At 47.3% G+C, this 20,810-nt stretch overlaps 1 protein-coding gene across 2 annotated transcripts in view; it reads right to left on the reverse strand.

Annotated features, from left to right (window-relative positions):
- Positions 1-13,258, reverse strand: part of LOC142572507 (putative G-protein coupled receptor 150) — a 75,597-nt gene extending 62,339 nt beyond the window's left edge. For both annotated transcript variants that reach the window (XM_075681676.1, XM_075681675.1), the window contains exons 1-2: positions 13,182-13,258; positions 1,361-1,428 (exon numbers count right to left, since the gene is read on the reverse strand). The gene's annotated coding sequence lies outside the window, so the exon portion shown is untranslated. The remainder of the gene's footprint in view (positions 1-1,360; positions 1,429-13,181) is intronic.
- Positions 13,259-20,810: the final 7,552 nt, after the last annotated feature.

The following is a 20,810-nucleotide window of genomic DNA, read 5'->3' on the forward strand; positions in this document are numbered from 1 at the left end:
TCTCGGTAGGCTGGCAGCTCCCGATCCGTCTTTGTGGATGTGGAGTCGAAGTATTCGCATGGTGTCGACTTTCGGGATTGTTGTCCCATTGAGTGTGATGCTGGGGTCGGGCTCTTCATAGTTGGGTGGTCGGCCTCTCATTCTTGCTTTCAGGACGAGGTGTTCAGACTTCTCTCAGTCTTCTCAGACTCAGTTTCGGAGATAGCTTTCGATGGTGTCGACGGCTTCTTGTAAGCTACTTTCTTGCGTTCCAACGTTCGTAGCTCTGGTCCAGAGCGTGATGTCATCAGCATGCATCGCGTGACGCAGATCTAGTATGGTCTCGAGGAGTGGGGGTAGCTTGATTATAGCTACGTTAAAGAGTAGCGGTGAAATGACCGACCCTTGCGGGGTGCCTCTGTTTGGAAGTAGGAAGCTTTCACTGCGGATGTTGCCAATTCCGACTGTTGCCGTGCGGTCCATCAGAAAGTTTCTGACGTATGCGTAGGTCCTAGTGCCGCAGCCGGTGCCTTCCAGATTGTTGAGGATCGCGTCGTGGCTAACGTTATCACAGGCTCCGTGGACGTCTATTGCCACTATGGAGTATTTGCCTCGATTGTTTAGGTGATCTAGAAAGCCTTCCTTTAGTTGTAAGAGTACATCCTGCGTTGAGAGGTGCTGCCTGAAACCGAACATGGTGTCTGGTAGGTGGTCGTTGTCTTCCAGGTAATGGGTAATGCGGTCGTGCACCATATGTTCGAAAAGCTTTCCCGCGCACGAGGTGAGGGAGATCGGGCGTAGGTTGTCCAAGCTGAGAGGTTTGTCATGAAGAAGTGAATATTTTTATTTAGAACTTAGAATTTAGAACAATTTTCTGTGGAGCGCAACTTTGCTCCACTTTATAAAGGTACTTGGAGTGAAAGCAGACGATGGGTGCAGGTCGATGCAACTGCGAAATAAAAGAACTAAACGAGGAGAAACGCAATCTCGGTAGCTGCCTATTCGGGGTGGTGCTACATCGTCATTCAATAATCGATCTACATCAACTATACAACATGCTAGAACATCGCAAAACAGCCTGTAAAGTAATAGGCCCAAACACTTACGCAATGTTCTGTGGGTCTCGCGCGATGTGAGAATCGGTATAAGCGAAGCTTTCATTGGTGTTTGTGAAGCGGGTGTTTGAGTTAATGCGCTTAATATATTACGGGCTTTTCTGCAGTTGAAGAAACGGAACTGGTACGTGTGCGTCGTTAGGACTCTCTCTGTTGCAGGTTCTGCAGAATAGAACATCTTTTGTAAGGTAACTCCTGCCACACAGGACTGTATCTCAACGGGCAATGTGCACGCCGGTGTGAGGTAGCTTACAGCTGCAACTTACAGTGACGCGTGTGCCACGTCCACTCTCACCTCCTCCACTGCCGCCCAGGCCACGCACATCAGAAAAGCCTACAAAGGACAAGGACAAGAGCACTGAGAAGAATGTGGACACCGAAGCCTGACCTCGTTGCCAAAACGGCAACCACCAGCAGAATCGCTGCATGCTGATGGAAGTAGTCCACCCCGAGCATCCCCTGCCGGTTAATTGACTGAACAGGATCGGCAAATGGTTATGATGGCGAGATCACTAATTAATACGATTCGCATGCTACTGAACAAGCGGCAGACACCGACAGCTCAAAGCGTATTGCAAATACTGGATGCACTGAATCCAATACTTGCGAGCCTAATGTAAGCACTATGTAAGCACCATTTCGCACTGAAGTGCGACGATTTTTCACTTCAATACCAGAGGCTTGAAGTCCCGCATCTCGGATTTACGCCAATTTGTCTTGAAGAATCGGTTTCCTATACTTATTATTTGGGAACCGAACGAATTAACTCCTTGCAGATCACCTGGTTACGAAGTTGTTGCTTCTTCCCCATGCGAGGAACGAAGCATGCATCCGCACGGACTTGACCGATTTTTCGCATACGGTTCAGCCTCATGACTACAACCAATGCCTATGCCTCCGCGTCAGAAAGAACAAAGTGCCTTTCCCTCTTATTCGTTATTACATCTCCCCATAGAGGGAATTTGACATTGAGAGCCTGAAATATATATTAAAGGAAACTAATGGCCCTTGGCTCATCACTGGAGACTTCGATGCGCATCACTTGCTTTGGGCAAGAGAGAGATAGATTTATTTACAAGAACGGAGAGAGGTCGGCCTGGGCTCTAACTTGCTCTGGCCTGCTACTCTGCACTGGTGAAAAGGGACAGGAAGAAAAAGTGCTGATGAAGATTATGATGGTATGAGGAAAATACGTATATACAAGTTCACAGAGTTGTGGCATCTCTAAAGCCGTGCGTCCAGCCCAGTGGCTTCGAGAAAGGTTATGGCGGCACTTCTTATCAGGGCTGGCACCAAGAACAACTAACGGGAAGGAATGTTGTGTCGCTTGCCTCTGGTTATGGCCTCTGCATCATGAACGATGGCAGCCCAACGTATCTGAGGGGTCCTGCGTATATAGCAGCTGCCTCGACTTGACCTTAGCGTCACGGAGCTTCACGTGACGTGTTAAACGGTTTTGCGACATCGAGACTCACGGGAGTGATCAAATTCTCACCTACCTAAAGATTAATGGACTCACTCGGTATTTCTCCCGTGGTGCCTTGAAGAGCACTGACTGGACTACGTTTACGTCATTATGGAAGAAGCGTGTCGGCGAGATTTCGCCTGCAACGTCGACCACGCCATCGCAGAAGCAATGAAACCTGCCAAGTATTTATTATCACTGTCGTCAAACCGAACGGATTTCGACATTGAACTAAGGAGACTTCGTGTGATTCGACAGCTTACAGAGCGACTATACAGACGCATTAAATCAATTGTTGATCTCAGAGACGCACGACGCATTCAGAAGAAAGTTCAATGTCGCATAGACAAATTAGAGAATGAGCGATGGAAGACATTCTGTGAATCACTTGACCCTCGTAAGCCTCTTTCACATATCTGGAGAACAGTCCGTGGTCTTCGTTCATCCCCGCAACAACGACACCCATTCGCAGCTTCTGCCTTCCATCTTGGCTAAACTGAGCTTGGTGTAGCGGATGAATTCTGTGCTAGAGTCACCGGCGATCATGTCAACACCATTGATGTAAGCGACCTTCATGCGGCTCAGGTACTAGAAATGGCGTGCTCTTTGCCATGGATGAACTCGAAGCTGCCCTGGCCGTTTCTAAACGATCATCCTCTCCAGGCTCTGACGGCGTCACCTATGCTACCCTGGGACACCTTAGACAAGAGACAAGACGAGTGCTTCTGAGCAGTTTCAACAACTCATGGCATAGAGGTGCATTAACCCGGCAATGGAAGGTAAGTCGGCTGGTGAAATTGTTAAAGCCGGGAAAATCTCCGTTGGACTTGGCGGCATATCGCCCTATTACTCTGGTCAGCTGCATAGGAAAGTTGATGGAAAGGATGGTCCTTGCAAGCCTAGAATGGTATCTCGAGCGTTACAAAATCTACTCCACGTCCATGGTACAATTCGTCGGGGTCTTTCCTCAGTTGCTAGCGTCATTGGCCTGACATCGTTTGTGCAACAGGAGAAAAGCCATAAGCGCATATCACTTTCGCTCTTTCTCGGCCTGAAAGGCGCGTATGACAACGTTGCACATGACCCCGTCATAAACTCCCTGGAGACTATCGGAATCGGCGGCCGCATGCTTAGCTGGTTATCCGACTACATAACTCGCCAGACGTGCCTCATAATCAGAAAGTAGTTTTGGCACGTAAAACCACGTAATGAAAAAAAAACAATAATCAATGAGACATACGGGGACCGAATACACATGTATGCCGATGGTTCGGTCTCACCTACCAGCTCTTCAGGTGCCGTTGTGATTCCGGCTACGAAAAACACAATGAAATTCAAACTGTTGCACATGACAACATCAACAGCGGCAGAGCTTGCCGCCCTGCGTGCTGCTGTCTAATATCTCCTGCAAGAGACACCTCAGAAATGGGTCATTTTTTGCGACTCTAAGGCAGCACTTCAGAGTCTACATTTTGCGCTATATCATAAAACTCGTGAGCAGCTGACATGAGAGAAATAAGAGAACATCACCATCAAGCTATCGCTAAAGGGCATGCAATTATTTTCCGATGGCTACCTGGACCTATCGGCACTGCTGCTAATGTCTTCACCTGTCTTCACCGACGAAGCCCACCGTCTGCCCATCTGCAAGCCTGACCAATTCTAACCCCCTTGTCCAGAACTGACGCTGCAAGAAAGCTTCATATCGCGCCTAAAGCTATGACACACAAATACTGGTCTTTTCCGAACCTTTCGAAGTGTCAACATCATAGGCTGGATGCATCCTTAAAGCATCCAGCCTATTCATCATCCTGCCGTACTCATCAACCGCCGTTGGCGGTTGATGAGTACGGCGCGGGCGGGTGGGCGGGCACGAAATTTTGAAAGCAATCTGCGATGTGGCCAAAGCGCGCGGTAGTGCTGGCCTCATATTCAAAGCGATCCGCGATGTGTACAAAGTTTGCCGAGTGCTGGTAGCTTCGTATGCGCTGTGCTTTAGGCGCTTAGTTCGCGTTGAGGCCAGACGCAGCACGAAGGCCAATTCACCCGCCGTGGTTGTTCAGTGGCTTGGTGTTGGGCTGCTGAGCACGAGGTCGCGGGATCGAATCCCGGCCACGGCGGCCGCATTTCGATGGCGGCGAAATGCGAAAACACCCGTGTACTTAGATTTGGTGCACGTTAAAGAACCCCAGGTGGTCGAAATTTCCGGAGTCCTCCACTACGGCGTGCCTCATAATCAGAAAGTGGTTTTGGCATGTAAAACCCCATAATTTAATTTTTGAAGGCCAATTCGCTCGCTGCTGCTGCCGCGCTTCCACCCACCAACGTTTTGTTTGGCATCGAGTTTCCGCGGTCACCGAGTGCGATGTGTTCCTCTTTCTCTGTGCACGTGCTTGTTAATTTAATTAGTAAGCGACTGTTTACAAATTTATACAGCCCACAAAACTACTATCCCTACTTTGTATAGCTGTATACTAATTTGCTATCGTAATCGATGCTACGCCTTTCGGGCGAAACTGTTAATTTTTTAAACTGTCGTCACAACCTCGAAACGCCGCCCCTGAAACGCCACTTTGTATTTGGGGAGCAAAACAAAAGGTGTAGGGGGCTAAATCCGACATGCAGGAAGGCTGTTCTGGAGCAGAGACAGATTGATGTGCCAAAAACTCAAGTACAATCTATGCACAATACGCAGGTGGGTTATCGCGGTAATGAAATCAGCGCGTTTCTTTCAACAAGTTTAATCGCGCGCGATGCAAAGGATATCTCAACGGTTTGGACCTATAAGTAGAAAGCTGTCTTAACAGTTTGACCTTGAGGTCAGCTGTCGGAGATCCGTGGCGTCCCAATTTCACGACAGCCAAAACCACGATGAAGATGACTTCAGCGCTTTTTCATGGCCTTGGCTCATTCTTATATTTCCGCTGCGACTTTCCCCTGTCACTGCGACTTCAGCTTGATGTCTTATTTATGTGTTGTCGCCCGTCGGTGACGACCCTCTGCTGTGATACATTGATGTTGTCGGAATATTCCAATGAATGTAATTTTTTATTGTGCTAGCAATTATATTGACACTGCAGGCGAATTTCTGCCTTGTCATCGCCGTCAGCGTCACTGTCGCCGTGATGTTTTGTATAATCCAACCACAATGACATCGCTACCGTGTGCTGTATGTTCTGTGCGCAAGTGAAAATCGCGAGGGGCACAAGACGATCGCGGCTCAATCTTGCATCCTCAAGAGAGATAAGCGAGAAAGAAGCACGCCGTATTGTGTCGCATGCGAGGCAGTGGTGGACGGGAAGGACGGTGGGAGGCGTTTTACTCCGGCGGCTGCTGCTTACGGCGCCGCCACATGGGCTCCCTATCCTGAAAGGATCTGCGATGTGGACAAAATTCGCGGTCGCGCAGCCCGCATCTTTCAAGCAATCTGCGATGTGAACAAAGTGCGCCGGTTGATGGTAGCTTCGTATGCGCTCTGCTTTCTACGCTTAGTTCGAGATGAAGCGATAGGCAGCACGAAGGTCAATTCGCTCGCGGCTGCTGCAGAGCTTCCTCACTCCAACGTTTTGACAGCGAGTTTCCGCGGTCATTGAGTGTGATGTGTCCAGGTTAAGCTGTGCGCACGTGGCACCGTGACACTTATTTAGCAAATGAAAAAAGAAAGACGATTGCGCACAGAGATATATGAAAAACCCGACACATTTATTCCTCTAACGCTGTAAAGAACATAATCTCCTGCCTACTCAATGCGCGAACTTTTGAGAGAGAATTCGTGCATAGGTGTGCGTCACGTAGTTGTAGAAATTAACTATATTTCGCTCAAATAAGTTGGCGAGTGAGGCTGGAAAACCTTGTGTAAATCTTTCAATTCTTGATCGCGAACCGTTATGAACCCGTTCTAGCCGATTCAAACCAGTTCGAACCCTTCAACTTTTGATCCGGAGCTGAAGCTTACAGAAAATATACAGAAGCCTTAAACCCAACCGAAGCCTGAACATTTTCGTTTCAACGCCCAGATTTTGATACCCCGTCGTGCCCCGAACGGAACACATCAGACGAAAATATATATTCAAGTACATGCCTAGCCTAATTATATGCCGATGGCCTCCTAGTATTGGTGATGGGACTTCATAACTGGTCTGTATCTTTCAGCATTGAGTGTATAGCCTGAAGTCTACATTGTATGAGATGGAAACGAAAATAGAATCTGACGCCAATATTTGCATAAAGACGTACGCTTCTACCTCCCTTACTATAACAAAAAATGAAGTAACTTTTTTTTATTTAGGCTGCTGCCAATGTTGGCGAAGGGATTAATTTGAAAGGTATGCACGTAAAACACGACATACTGAATTCTAACAAAAGAAAGCTTCAAAAACTTTCTCGGTGGCGACGTTTTTAGGACGTCGGCCTCGTTCCGTGCATAGTAGCGGCCCATTGGCAGTGAACACATTGCCTACGGGAGTCGCTGCGATTGAGTGCTCCAAAAAGACACCGGTGCATCCGGGGCACATCTTGCCACACAACGTATATTACATGCGAACGCTGAACAGTTTCCTCATCTTTGTGAGATGGCAACCACGGCCTGCGATGCTGCTGTGTCTGCTCGTCCGCTGCGTACAGGCTAGGTAGGACGCGCACAATCTACCTTGGCATAACAAAATAGGGCTCACGCCGGCAGTGCGCCCGGACGGATGCTCTTGAGTATATTCTGCTTCGCTGGGCCGCTTTAGCCGCAAAACGTCAAGCTCCGTTTGATGATTGCCGGGCACAAGCTGTTTCCATCGACAGTATGGAATGCCTGCGTTGGGCGGCCACAGGGATCCGCCCGAGTGCGAGATAAGGATCATTATAACCGTCCGAATTTTATTGATGTTTCTTTTTTCTCTCTCTCTTAATATTTCGCACTCCTTTCTTTCCTTCTCCGGCGCAGAGTAGACAACGGGGTTCAGTCCTATAATTAAACTCCCAAGCTTTCATTTATTCTCTTCCTTTGTCTCTCATTGATCACTCAGGATGGACAGCCTTGCGGAGGCACGCAATGTACCTAGGCAAGGATTTCCGCCCGCAACACAACGGACACAGCGAGATTTGTTGAGTTCCGCATTGCTTCTGAGAGCATTTAGCTTTCGGAGGACTTGCGCGAACACAACTGCCAGCTTCTAACAATCTCTTTGTTCTTATCACAGCTTTCACTCCTCTGTTCTCTATACACTGCCGACCGATGTTGAAGTGTCCGCTGCACGTTATCTCGTTGCGGTGTAGTCAGCAGGCTTTGCTCTTCCTCTCAACCAGTGCTTTCTGAAGGACGACCAACAAAAGGGCATCCCTCTAGCTTTCCAGTTTCTTAAGCATTACTGAGCGAAGGCGCTCTGGCGGAGCAACTGTTGGCATGTCTAAGTCAAGAGAAATCAACCTGTAATTGAAAATATATCCCCTCACCGCCTAATCTTCTCTCTCTCTCTCTCTCTTTCTCTCTCTCGAGGAACGGCAGAGACCTGCCTTGATGGCCCACAGGCTATGGCGTTGGTCTGCTGAGATCGAGGTCTCGGGTTCGCATTCTGCGGCGGCGGCCAAAATTCACTGGCAAGCGAAATCCAAAAGCGCTCGCGCCAAAGATACAAATGCGCGGTGAATAGCTCTAGGCAGTCAAAATTAATCCGGGGTCATGTGTCAATATGTCAGTCGTGTCAGTAATCATATGTCGCGAACAATGAAAACGAAGGCATCGTTTTTTTTTAATGAAAAACAATGTAAAGCGAACAGACCATGAAGCCAAGGAAAGCACAGGGGACATTAAGCTGTGGTTGAAACAGAAATGTAGGAAATAAAATGAGGAAAAGTGAAAATGAAAGTGGACGAAAACGAAACATGCTACCGGTGGGATCTGAACCCATAACCTCTGCATTAGGCACGTGTTTCAGTACCGTTTGTGTGCTGCGGCTTCGGCTGTTAGCCACTATCCTAGGTATCTAGGTTCACTAGATTTACTCCGAGGAGGTGTCAGCAGGAGCCAGTCAGGCCCATGATTTGGAACATCCTTTTTTAGAGCGCAGCTCTTTGGCGTCCGTTCCTGGGTTTCGCGTCGGCGTCGTCGTCGGCCTCGTAACCAGCTCCGCCCCCCTTTCATCCCCCCAGCGCTAGCAGCGACCGACTGATAGCGCTGGATGCCGCTGACGCCGCTAGAGAGTCAAGATAACGTGACTGCATAGAACACCGTCGCCGCCATGCAGAAAGAGGAGGAAAGGGTCCCCCCCCCCTGTTCTTGTGTGACGGATAGGGTGCTCTTCAGTTGCCGACGCGCCGGTTATTCGTTGTCCCTGAAACCAACTCCGCAGCTGGGGTTGGCTCACTATCGGCGTCAGCGGCATCAGTCAGTCGCTGCTATCTCTTCCCTCCTCCCTTTATCGTGTTGTCCGCTTGCTGCGCGCGCTTCTGCCCCCATCGTTTGCCGCTGGGTGTACACGCCGCCCCCCTCCCCCCTCTTCCTGCGAGTCTCCGGTTGTCAAAGCGCCGGCTCGAACTTAATTCCTTTTCCAATGCAACCCCTGTGCGGTGGCAATCAGAGAGCCAGATCGGTGGCGGCGGATCTGTATATGTGCACCGCCCGAGCCGAAATTGCCGCTGCCGTTCGCCCTGTGCGGTGGCAATCAGAGAGCCAGATCGGTGGCGGCTTGACATAAAGACAAACAGCAATTTCCTAACACTTATGCGGGAGAACATCCCGTTCCTCTCGCTCGTAACGCGTCCCACGGCTGTGACAACCTCGCGAGGCACTTGTATAGATCTCGTCTTTGAGAATCAAGCATTGGTGTACCAAGTCGAACATATATCAGTCTATTTCTCCGACCACAAAGCTTCCTTCATGACTGTCAAGAACTGTTAGTGGAGTCTTTCTTAAAGGAATACGTGTGAAAAATAACAAAAAAATTCTGTGATAGCGCATACATGTGTTGCTCGATTTCTTTGCCTCAATCTATCGAAAAGGTGAAACAGCTTATTTGCTGCGCTCAAATTTCGCATTAGGAAGTAACGTAATCGTCGGCAATCTTTTATTTTGCGCGACGGCGTCCTACGATCGTGCGAAAAGAACAATGCAAAATGATGTTTGACAGCCACATTCAGCCGCGCCTGGATATGTTTGCTTCGAATACTTTCCACATTGCACTGAAGTGCGAAACTATAAGCTACTCGTATGTCTACTACTCCGTTGTCGGAATCCGGTGAAACTATGCCAACAAACGGAAGATCGCTTGTTTGAAGCTTTGGTCTGAACGTTTCGAGTGAGGCGCTGGTATAGTATTCTGCTGAACACCGGGCCCTGATCGCCACCTGTGAACCTCAGCTTCAAACGTGCCGTCTTCCTTTGTCGTATAGAATACATTTACGTGTATGTATGTATGTATGTATGTATGTATGTATGTATGTATGTATGTATGTATGTATGTATGTATGTATGTATGTATGTATGTATGTATGTATGTATGTATGTATGTATGTATGTATAAACAGCATATTCCGGACACTATAGATCCTACGTACTGTCAACTTATGAACTTCTTCACAAAGGCCATCGACAGTTTCCCATTTCCTATTACTCCATAAGCTATCGTTTCTTGGCCGTCAATGCAAATTGCTTCAATGGATTAAAGATTACCTTCAAGGGCGCAAGCAGCGCTTCTTAGTAAATGTGTGCTTATCAGACATCGCAACGGTCGCTTCTGGTGTCCCACAGGGATATGTGTTGGGGCTTTTCCTGTTCTTAATCTATGTCAATGACATAGTGGAAAGTGTGACTTGCCAGGTGAGGCTATATGCGCATGACTGTGTCTTGTATTGTTCTATTAAAGCACCATGTAACACAGGTAATCTTCAGCAAAGCTTGGACCGCATTCAACAATGGTGCGATAAATGGAAGATGTGTTTGAATACTGCGAAATATTACGGTGTTTCGTTTACGTGCAGGCGCATTCCAATTTCGTCAGACTACCTTTTAATCAACCAACCTTCAAATAAAATAACCCCTTATAAATATCTTGATGTTTCTTTTTCTGCTGACTTGACTTGGAACAAACACACCGAATGTACATCGTCAAAGGCAGCAAGAATTGTGAACTTTTTAAAGCGGAATTTCAGAGATTCTCCTCATAAGGTTAAGGATATCTTGTATTTTACAAACATCACACCTATTATGGAGTACGCCTGCGCAGTCTGAGACCCTGAAGTCGGATTCCATTGTGATACACTGGAGCGCATTCATAATTGTGCAGCGTGATTTTTCGGAAACAAATATTGTTTTAACGTCCATAGTAACTGCATCAAGCAGGAGTTGAACTCGGATTCACTGGAAAAGCGCCGTTTGCGACTTAAGCTATATAGAATCTCTCTACCGCATTTACTTCAATAAAACTGCCATCAACTCTACAATATATTTGCTCCCACCACACTTCGTGTCAAGAAGATGCGACCACGAATTGAAGGTCCGTATAACGAAGTGTCGTACTGATGTCTTCAAACGCTCTTTTTTTTCACATGTCATCAACGAGTGGAACAAACTGCCTCACTCTCTAATAGAATGCGTGTCTAAGCTAAATTTTCGAGCACTATTGTCGGAAATCTGATGCACTTAATGCACTCAGCTATCGTCACCCGCTCTTCGTATTTCGCTTTCCTTATTTCCTTATATTGACTGATGGGGATTTCACGTTGAAGGATCCTTTCCATTCTGATTATTTCTTTTTCATTTTTTTACCAGAGGTTGAGCCCATGCCATATGCTGTATGACTATCTTTGAAAGTTGTATTTTTGTACCCCCCCCCCCCCTGCATTTATGCCTGCACGACGCTGCAGGAAATGTGAATTAATAGTAGGGAAAGTACTGGGTGTTCGTGCGTACATGCTTGCGTGCGCGCGCGCGTGTGTGTATGTGTGTTTTAACATTTGTAATTTGCGCTTTCTCTAGTAAGTGGGTTGTGATGTGAGTGGAAAAGAGGCAACTGTGAGTGTTCTCCTTCGCACGCGACTTTTCATTCCTACCATGCTTAACGAAGAGTCGCGTGAGCGTGACCAGCAAGCACGTCGAATGATGGAGCATGAGCGGGAAAGAACGAGACCGGAGACTCCACGCAAGCACGTCTTCAATTCCGGTACGACAGAAACAGAAAGTATAGCGGCGCACGATTCGGGCAAGCGCAACGCGTAACCAATCTCGTTTAGTCTTGTCTACGATGCGGAAGAATGCATACGAATTCATTATGCCCATTTCACGCACTGCCATCCGAGCGGTCACGACATTCTTTCGAGCCAAAATTGATTGACCCCCTGTGGGGAAGGAAAAGAAGAAAGAGGGAAGGCAGAAATTAACTTCAATTTTCTGTCGAAAATGTCCTTCTGCTTGCACGTTTGCACAACCCATACACGTTTTCTTTTTTTTTCGTTTTTGAGCATCATCTACCTTCCCCCTCCCACTTATTTTTTTATCGGTGGGACAGCGTGTCTTTATGATGTCGCTGAGTTACTTGGGTTGCAGCAGACGCCCATGTGGAACGCTACGAAAGGCAGCGGAGAATTGCCGCTAGACTGGCCACTCGAGGCCCTTTGCGTGTATTCGCGGTCTTTTTTCAAGCTCGGAAAAACACTTTTGTGTAGCACGCATTGAGCAACAGAAAGCTGTATCAGGAATTTTTCATGTTGCTCTACAATTTTCTGATGGACACATTTAATGGAATCATAATATTTGCCAAGTTGAATAATTATTTAAGACTGATTGTGCAATTAGGCGGAATGCAAAACGACACTCTGAGTATCTCCAAGCGATGTTAAACAACATTACCTTGGTTCTGTGCAGCTACGTAGCATTTACATACTTTAAAAGTTTGGTGCATGATAGTTGGGGCACCCTGTATATACTTACAATGAAGGAACACTTTCGAAATAATATGGGTCTTTTTTTTTCTTTTTTTTTTGACGTACTGAGTAGCAAGTGAGCGTTCGTTTTTTTGCTTGTGTCCTTCGCCTTTCGTCCACGCTGCAGTTCAACCATGAACTCAATACGTACGCCGGCAACGAAATGCTAAAAAAAAGAAGAGAAAAATAGAAGGCGCTTGGGGTAATCTATAGCGGAACCCACCACTTCAATTCTCAATGGAAGAAGAAACTATCGCGAAAGCATCCCACTCAGAAAGCGAGGTTACAATCCCACTTTTTTAGTAAGTCAAATTCAAACCTCGCGCTATACTTTCGGATACTGAATATTGTGAAGTTCGACGGGGCAGACGCTCAGACGACGCAACAGGCGATGGCCGAACAATACAGAGTACGTCTGTCCATCTGCCGATTTGAGAAATCGCGAGATTTCAATATTATCAGTGCATTTCTCGTCTGGCACGACCAAACACCCAGTGTTTCGTAGTCGCTCCATACGCGTATAAAAGATCTCCCCTATTTCTTTCCTTGCTTTTTTTTTTTTTTGTCGCAACCACAAACTTCCCTCACTTATTATGTTAGTGTTGGCCTTGTAGCTTGGATTTTACGGTACTTCGTAAAACAAGAATAGAGAGAGAAAAAGAAGGACAGAAACAGCAGTCGAACACTTCCGAGAAAGCTGGCTCGCCGCGACTTACCCAGATGGTCGCCGTAATCCGTAAACAATGGCCGGTCGCTCACAACGACGTCCGCGTTGAGTGCGCGCCGGGCGAAGAGCGCGAACTTGGCCGAGCAGCGAGCGATTCGAGAGCGCCGCCGTTGGGTGTCGCTACAGACGCACTCTGGCGGACCTCTCGGCACCTGTCGCCCTTTCCGTTTTCTCTCGACGAATTTCCTTTTTTTCCCTTCCCTTCCCTTCTTTTTCCCGCTCGCCTCCCGATGCTCCTTTCGAGAGCCCCCGCAAACCGTGTACTTATGGACTAGGATGGGCGCGGTAAAATGACCCATTTGCTGGGGAAAAATCGAAACCGATGTTCGAGTCCTTCCTTCCGTTCTACGCGTCCCAATCATTTCGCACTCTTTTGTAATGAACACTCGCCAAACAACCTAACTGCTAGAAGAAATGTTCCGCGGTTCTGGATATCGAACATTGCATTTCGGTGGTACGCCGAAAGACTTAATCGAGGCTCATTAGAGAAAGCAGGAGCGGTTCCTTTCTGCCCCTTTTCATTCGAATCTTTTCACCTATACCCATCCCGACGACCCGATCGTGCTGACAGCGGTGGCAGAGCGCCGCTCAAACAACTGAGGAAGCCCGGAAAGAAAGACAGAGTTGCATTACATTACAGTGTTACATTACATTACATTACAGAGTTACAATAGTTACATTAGATCGTTACATTACCCAGCCTATAACTAGACTTAAAGGGCCCCTCACCAGGTCTGGCCATTTTGAGCTAACAAGCGCTGAGCATACATTGCGCGATAACAATCGTGTCTGCAAAGTATTACATCGCTACGCCGCGCGGAAAGGCCTGAAATTTCAATCCGAACGCCGTTTCTCTCTTCACTCGCGGCGAATCCGCCCGGAGATGGACGGTGACGCAGTCGGGCTCCTGCGCCTGTGTAATCGTGACCGCAGTGTGACGTCGCTCGTGCTGACACGTGACTTCGGCAATTATTTAAGACAACATCTGTTATCTGTGCGATCTGTTGCTTGAATTGACGAATTGAAGTTTAGAGAAATAATAAAACACACGGAATGTCTGCGTGTTTTTTGTTTTACTTCGCACCGAAGCAAGAGAGATGTACTTCCGCTTCGCCGGCTTGTTCCCACGGTCGTGTGGTCACGTACGCAGGTACCGAAACTGTGCCATTTTCTACCGTGTTCAACCGCGTGATCACGCTCTGCGATCCACTTGTTTTGCCTCAGTATTCGTGTAGCACTGAATTATACCGCTAGTCATGTTTCCTTGTGCACAGCGCGCAAAATCGTGCGCTGGGCGAACGAGACAACAGCTCGCGCGCGATGCCGCCGGCGGAAATGCGTAGCGCCGAAAAAGAAAGCCAGCACAAAAAAAAAATCATGAAGGCGGGGCCTGTGACGTATGCGTGACGCGATCCTCGAGGTCCGGTATGGGAGAACGCAGGGAAGGAATTTCGTCTGCGTTGTCTATACGGGGCGAGTGGAGAGCGTGTCTCGCTTGGCAGTGGAGCCCGCCTGCTGAAATGATGGGGTCGCGGCACTGAAATGCTTCTATCTGGGCTATTAATGAGCCGATGTGAAACATTTTTGCGGCAGAACGCTCCCTAGAGGACACGTAACAACTTACAGCGTATAACTAGAACTTGATATGGGGCCTGGTGAGGGGCCCTTTAAGAGGACGCTTTAGCTCGGGTACTCCTAAATACATGTAAAAGAGGAATTCGTTTTTCTCGGCAGCCATTGCACCAAATTTGACGAGGTTTGTTGCGTTTAAAACGAAAACTTAAAATCTAGTGACTGTTGCTTTAGAGTTTTCGATTTAGATTGTCCATTTTTTATTAAGAATTGGCAAAAATATCTTCAGAAAACGAAAATGTCCACTTTACTATTCTCTAACTGATCAAGAATAAACGACATCACACTTCTGTGCATTGCATCTGATGGCATATCTAAAGCGGACAAATTTGATATGTTACACACGAATCTGAAAAAATTCGGTAATACGGAAATACAGCTTTTGCAGAACCCTTGTATACTACGTAACAAGTTCACGTAAGATGTAACTTTACATATCGTTTTTGTCCGCTTTGAATGATCTAACGGATGCCATTTACAGAACCGCGATATGTATTCTTGATGCAGAGTTACTAATTTATAAACTTTGTGCGTCTATATTTTTCCAGGTTGCGAATTCTTTTAAAATTCTTTTAACAATATTCAGGCCCTAAATTACGCTTCCACCAGTCACTACAATTTCCTTTTTTCTCGCAAATGCAACAAATTTCATGAACATCGGCCCAGAAGTTATCTCAGAAAAGCATTCTTGCTTTCTACATGTATTTGAATAGGCCGCGTCGGAGTTGGTCCCGAGCTAGAGTGATTCCTCCTATTCTCAACTCAATTCCTGGCAGCACGCTGCCACAACTGACACTGCCAAAAACAATAGCTTAGGAACATCTCATTTTCGATGCACACACACTGCTCGTCCGCTAAATCTTGTTGCGCCTGAAAATAGATGCGCGGACGCCTTCGAGTTCGGAATCCGTGTGAGGCGCGATGGCCCGCTTAAATTACTTGGCGCTGAAGTTGCGCGAGTTCGAATCAAGGTGGTATTGATAGTATTGAGGCGATATTGAATCTTTTGTCTTGAGGATGATGACGTTTGCGGACGTTGGCGACCACTTGACGATGACAGCGATGGCTGTAGTGATTTGCACGGAGGGATAGATACACCAAACTGAGCTTCGACTTCTTAGGTGTTGTCGCAGTTAAAAGCCGCGGCTCATAACCGGCGATTAACAATTAGGGCACAGCACTATCGCAGGCATATTACTGGTATCCGGCGATCCTGTGTTTCACTGCTGCTAAGTGCGCACGTGCCTGCTTGGGCTTGCTTGCGCGCGCGCGTGCGTGTGTGTGTGCCTGTGTGCATGTGTGTGTGTGTGTGCGTGTGTGTATGTGTGTGTGCGTGCGCGTGCGCGTGCGTGCGTGCGTGCGTGTGTGTGTGTGTTTGTGTGTGTGTGTGTGTGTGTGTGTGTGTGTGTGTGTGTGTGTGTGTGTGTGTGTGTGTGTGTGTGTGTGTGTGTGTGTGCGTGTGTGTGTGTGTGTGTGTGTGCTTGCGAGCGCGGCTTATGGTAGCAATAAACTTAGCCTGCGTACCCCTCCACCTTTCTCTAAAGTTGCATGCCGCAATACTTGTATTATTTATGCGTATAGAGGCGACGCATAAAAGTGATAGGCCCAAGGCACGGTACTGCAGTCTACCTGTAATTAGGAAAGTAAAGGTAGAGGTATACGTAGGGATCATTTTTCTTGCTTCGCCTTTCTCAAGAAAAGAATAGAAGAATGAATTCGAAGAGAGTGCTATAGAGTAACATCGCTGCCAACGCTGCCACAGGATGCTATTCGTCAGCTGTTCTTTTTCGTTCTTATCTACAGCAGGACACACCACCCGAGCTTGCTTGTTTGCTCTCTTACGCTGATCCCTCCTCCCAGGGCGAGCAGCGTTGAACAGTCCAGGTCACCTTCCCCATACGTGCAACCATGTTCAACCTTTCGTGGCGCGCAGTAATTCACTTATCGAACGCGCCTTAGCGTCGCTTACGCAGTAGCTGTATGACGCAACTCTATTTTATGTCGCAAGAGGCTATTGAGGAGAGACAGAGAAGTTTCACCTTCTGAAGCCGCTACCACGCAATTAATATTCCGGGAGCCCATATTTGTTATAGTGTCGGCTCTCAACGCAGGCTGCGTTCTAGCGAGTAGCTCATAAGAAAAATAAAGCAGGTTGCGTGGCTGAGAATAAAAAGGGTCGACATTAGTTTTGAGAGAAATTGTGGCGCAGGCCTTTGGCGGTGTGGCATACGTCAGGATTTATGATGTGGAGGATCGCTGGGGGATTTGTGCACACCATAGGTTCGTGGTTTTTTGTAACACCAGGCGAGAAGTTACTGTTCGCAAATTACTGAAAGGTAACATATATAGTTATGAAATATTAAAATGCATGCCAAGAAGTGCCTTTATTGCGCCATAGCCTACAATTAAATCAGCGCGCACGGAAACTCCCGTTAAAGAGTGTTATGTAACGGCCGTATGCGCCACCACCGGAAGCACCGGCGCTGAAATCGTTCTTGCGTAGAAAGTGGGATCACGTGAGTGACATCCGTTGTCCGTGGTGAGAGAGCGAGCGGCGATGCTATGCTGCGATTTAGAAGGTTTATTTTATTTCGATTCTTCATGAAGGTGGCGTCTCCTGACAGTACTGACTGTCGTATCAATGAAAACAGAAATAAGTTGTTCGTCGCGACCATCCGTGGTGGCGTGGTGGCTTTGGTGTTGTGCCATCTGCTAAGCCAGAGTATGAGAGATTCAATTCTCCGCCGCTGCATCCGCACTTCGATCGGACCGAAATTCAGAAATACCCCTACGCCGTGCATTGGTTGCCCGTTAAGGAAGCCCAGGTGGTCATAATTACTCAGGGGTCCTCCACTACGGTATGCCTCACCATCGTACCGTGGTTTTGGCACGTAAAACTCCAGAATTTACTTTTTAACACGCTCTTCGCGGAATATATGCAGGCAAGGCCGGGATTTCGTTCTTTTGCTTTATTTTTTAGTTTAGAATGGAAAGACATGGACTGTGCAAAAATGATTTGGTCAGAGATTTTCGTCGACAACCTTATGGTTGTCCATAACCATAATTTTCCCCCCGCTGTCTTTCGTATCATTGTTTGCCGGGTTCTTGTGACCTGACTAATAAAAATCGGGCCCCTCAGTTTTCTTTCATCTAGTTTACATCGACTGTTACAACGCTGAAAGTAAGGTGGGAGAAGAAGAGCACGAGCTTAAGGCTGAAGACGACGACGTTAAGGATTTGCCTGCTTTGCCTGTCTTTTGCACATATGCTGTAAATAGATTTCCGTACTTACTAATCAGCGCGAAAACAAAGGAAGACACAAAGGTAGAAGCACACAGGACGAGCGCTGTCTATATACAACTGAAGTTTATTGAACAAAACGCTTGAAAAAGAAAACATGCTAAGAAAACTAACTACATGCGTGCGCAGGAAACATAAGGTATGTGGAAATAGTTACTAAGAAATTGCGTTTCACAATGCAGCAAAACGATAGATGGCTCAGATGCACAATCATCACGCAACCTTTCTATATGGAAGGCTTGAGCAAGTTCACGGGCCCTTCTGCCTTTCTGCTTGATGATGATGTCAGTTTTTTCGAAGGAAGGCTTGCACCCAGTTGCAAGCACTTTCCACGCAAGTAGTTGGCCGTTTTTTTGTTTTTTTTTTTTTTCAAGCGTTTTGCTCAATAAATTTCAATCTTTAGACAGCGATCGTCCTCTCTCTTAACTCTGTGTCTTCCATTGTTTTCGCGCACGTTAATAAGTATACGCATCACGTCCAACTCGCCCTTCTTTCTACTTTGCTAGATTTCCATGTTACGTTGTTCGTTGTGCCACATTTTGGCGGAGGTGCGGGGTACATCGAATGCAAGACGGAGCTCTGCCAACATGCATGACTGTATTCCGAACAGGTTTAAGCGCGCAAGATAGCGTCTTGGACTTGATAAGCCATATTGAAAATCATAGAGCTTTCGGCCTTTCAACACTAGTTATTTTCCTAGACGTATCAAAGGCTTATGATAGCGTCCTTCAGAGCTCAATAATAAATAGTTTGCAGGTCATGAGCGTACAGGGCTATCTTCTGCGATTCATCCACTCATTTATCATGGATCGTAAAATTCAAGTGCGGTTAGGAAGCACCATAGGCACCGAAAGGGCGATATCGCGAGGTGTACCTCAGGGAAGTGTTCTTTCCTCGACGCTGTTTAATGTTGTAATGGCTGGTCTTCCCGCTGAAGTGCAAAAACATTGCAGGCATGTCCATACGTCGATATACGCGGATGACATTTGTCTTTGGTTAACCGGATATCAACACAAGCGTTTAGCTCTGATAGCTCGACAGGCATTACTTTCAATACAAATTTACCTTCAAGGTGTTGGGTTGACTCTCTCGGTGGAAAAATCTGGCTTCATCATGTTTCCAGGTAGAGGAAGAAGGTATGCGCGGCTGAAGATAGACCTTGATCAATCTTGCCTTCGACAATTGAAACACAAACGCTTTTTGGGCGCCATTATTGACTACCGCCTACAGTGGCGACGAGCTGTGGACTCGGTTGTGACATCGATATCTTCGCGTCTCAATGCGATCCGTAGAGCTGCCAGTGAGCAATGGGGAATTCACCCTTCTTCAATGATCAGGTTGCACGATGCACTAGTGACGAGTCGAATAATATATCAGCTCCCTTTAATTTCCCCCTCGATATCACAGCTGGAACGACTTGAGGTTCTACACAGAAAGGGCCTAAGAAGGGCTCTTGGCGTTCCGCAGACTGCTCCTAACAATGCAGTACTTTATGAATCTCTATCGAGACCTCTTAGCCTAGTCACTTTACAAAGGTTATTGATGCAATGTGGCCGCCTCAAACAGGCGGCAGCCGGCCGAGATTTTCTACAGCGCCTTTGAAAGAGATCTGAATCCCGAGCGTACTTGGGTTACCTCTTGGTTACCTGGGTCTTGACGCTAGAGGTCGAACTAAGGGGTTGAAACTACCTTGGTCATTCGCGAGCCTCGATTGTTCGTTGACAATTCCTCACGTACGCGCTAAGCGGAGTTCTCCTCTGGCGGCAACGCGTTCGCTGGTACTGGAACATCTTGAGACGGAATATGTACGTCATCTTCAAATCTTTACTGATGGCTCTGTGGACAAGGTCAAAGTATCTAGTGCAGCTGCTTTTCACATTCTCTCTTTGAAGTATGATTGGTCTGTTCGCTTCACCGCAGTTGTGTCCTCCACAACGGCCGAAAGCGTTGCCATTGAGGCAGCTCTAAAGAAACTGCGGTTTTGTACGCCTCAACCTGTTGTCATTCTTACAGATTCAAAATCCGTCCTTCAAAGGTTAGAGCACGGGTTCCGCACTGGTGCCTTATGTCTTAGCTCCCTACGCTCGGTGCACAATCTTCATATCAAAGACTTCTCCATACTGTTCCAATGGGTGCCCTCGCACATAGGTATTATAGGCAACGAGATGGCGGACAGCCTCGCCCATAGAGCGCTGTCCGGGAATCCATTGAGAAGAGTGCCTCAAGAGGACAACAGACTCTTCAGAGAAGCGGTGCTGTGCCACTTCATTTCTTTGTGGAGCTCACCTCACAAGCCATGTGTGATCAAGGGTCTCAAAAGAAACCAAGCCACCTTACTGCTCCGCATTCGCACGGGCTCTGCTCGTACCCCTGCATGGATGTATAAGACTGGCCTGGCGTTCTCACCATTATGTTCAACGTGTGATGTGTGCGGTGACATAGAACATTACTTAATGTGCTGTACAGTGTATAACGCGGAAAGGAGGGTGTTATTCGGCTCCCTCAAGAAGACAGGAGTTCCTCACAGTTCTCTTCAGGACATTGTTCTCCCGCGCGGGAACCGGTTGTGTAGGAAGGAGGTCTCTCGCCTTCTTTTAAATTACCTGCAAGACACGGATTTGGCCTCCACATGGTGAACTGAGGAGCAACCATTTGTAATTATGAGGCCTGTGTCTGATTATGTGAT

Source organism: Dermacentor variabilis, chromosome 2 (assembly GCF_050947875.1).
Source record: "Dermacentor variabilis isolate Ectoservices chromosome 2, ASM5094787v1, whole genome shotgun sequence".
NCBI classification, from domain to species: Eukaryota; Metazoa; Arthropoda; class Arachnida; order Ixodida; family Ixodidae; genus Dermacentor; species Dermacentor variabilis.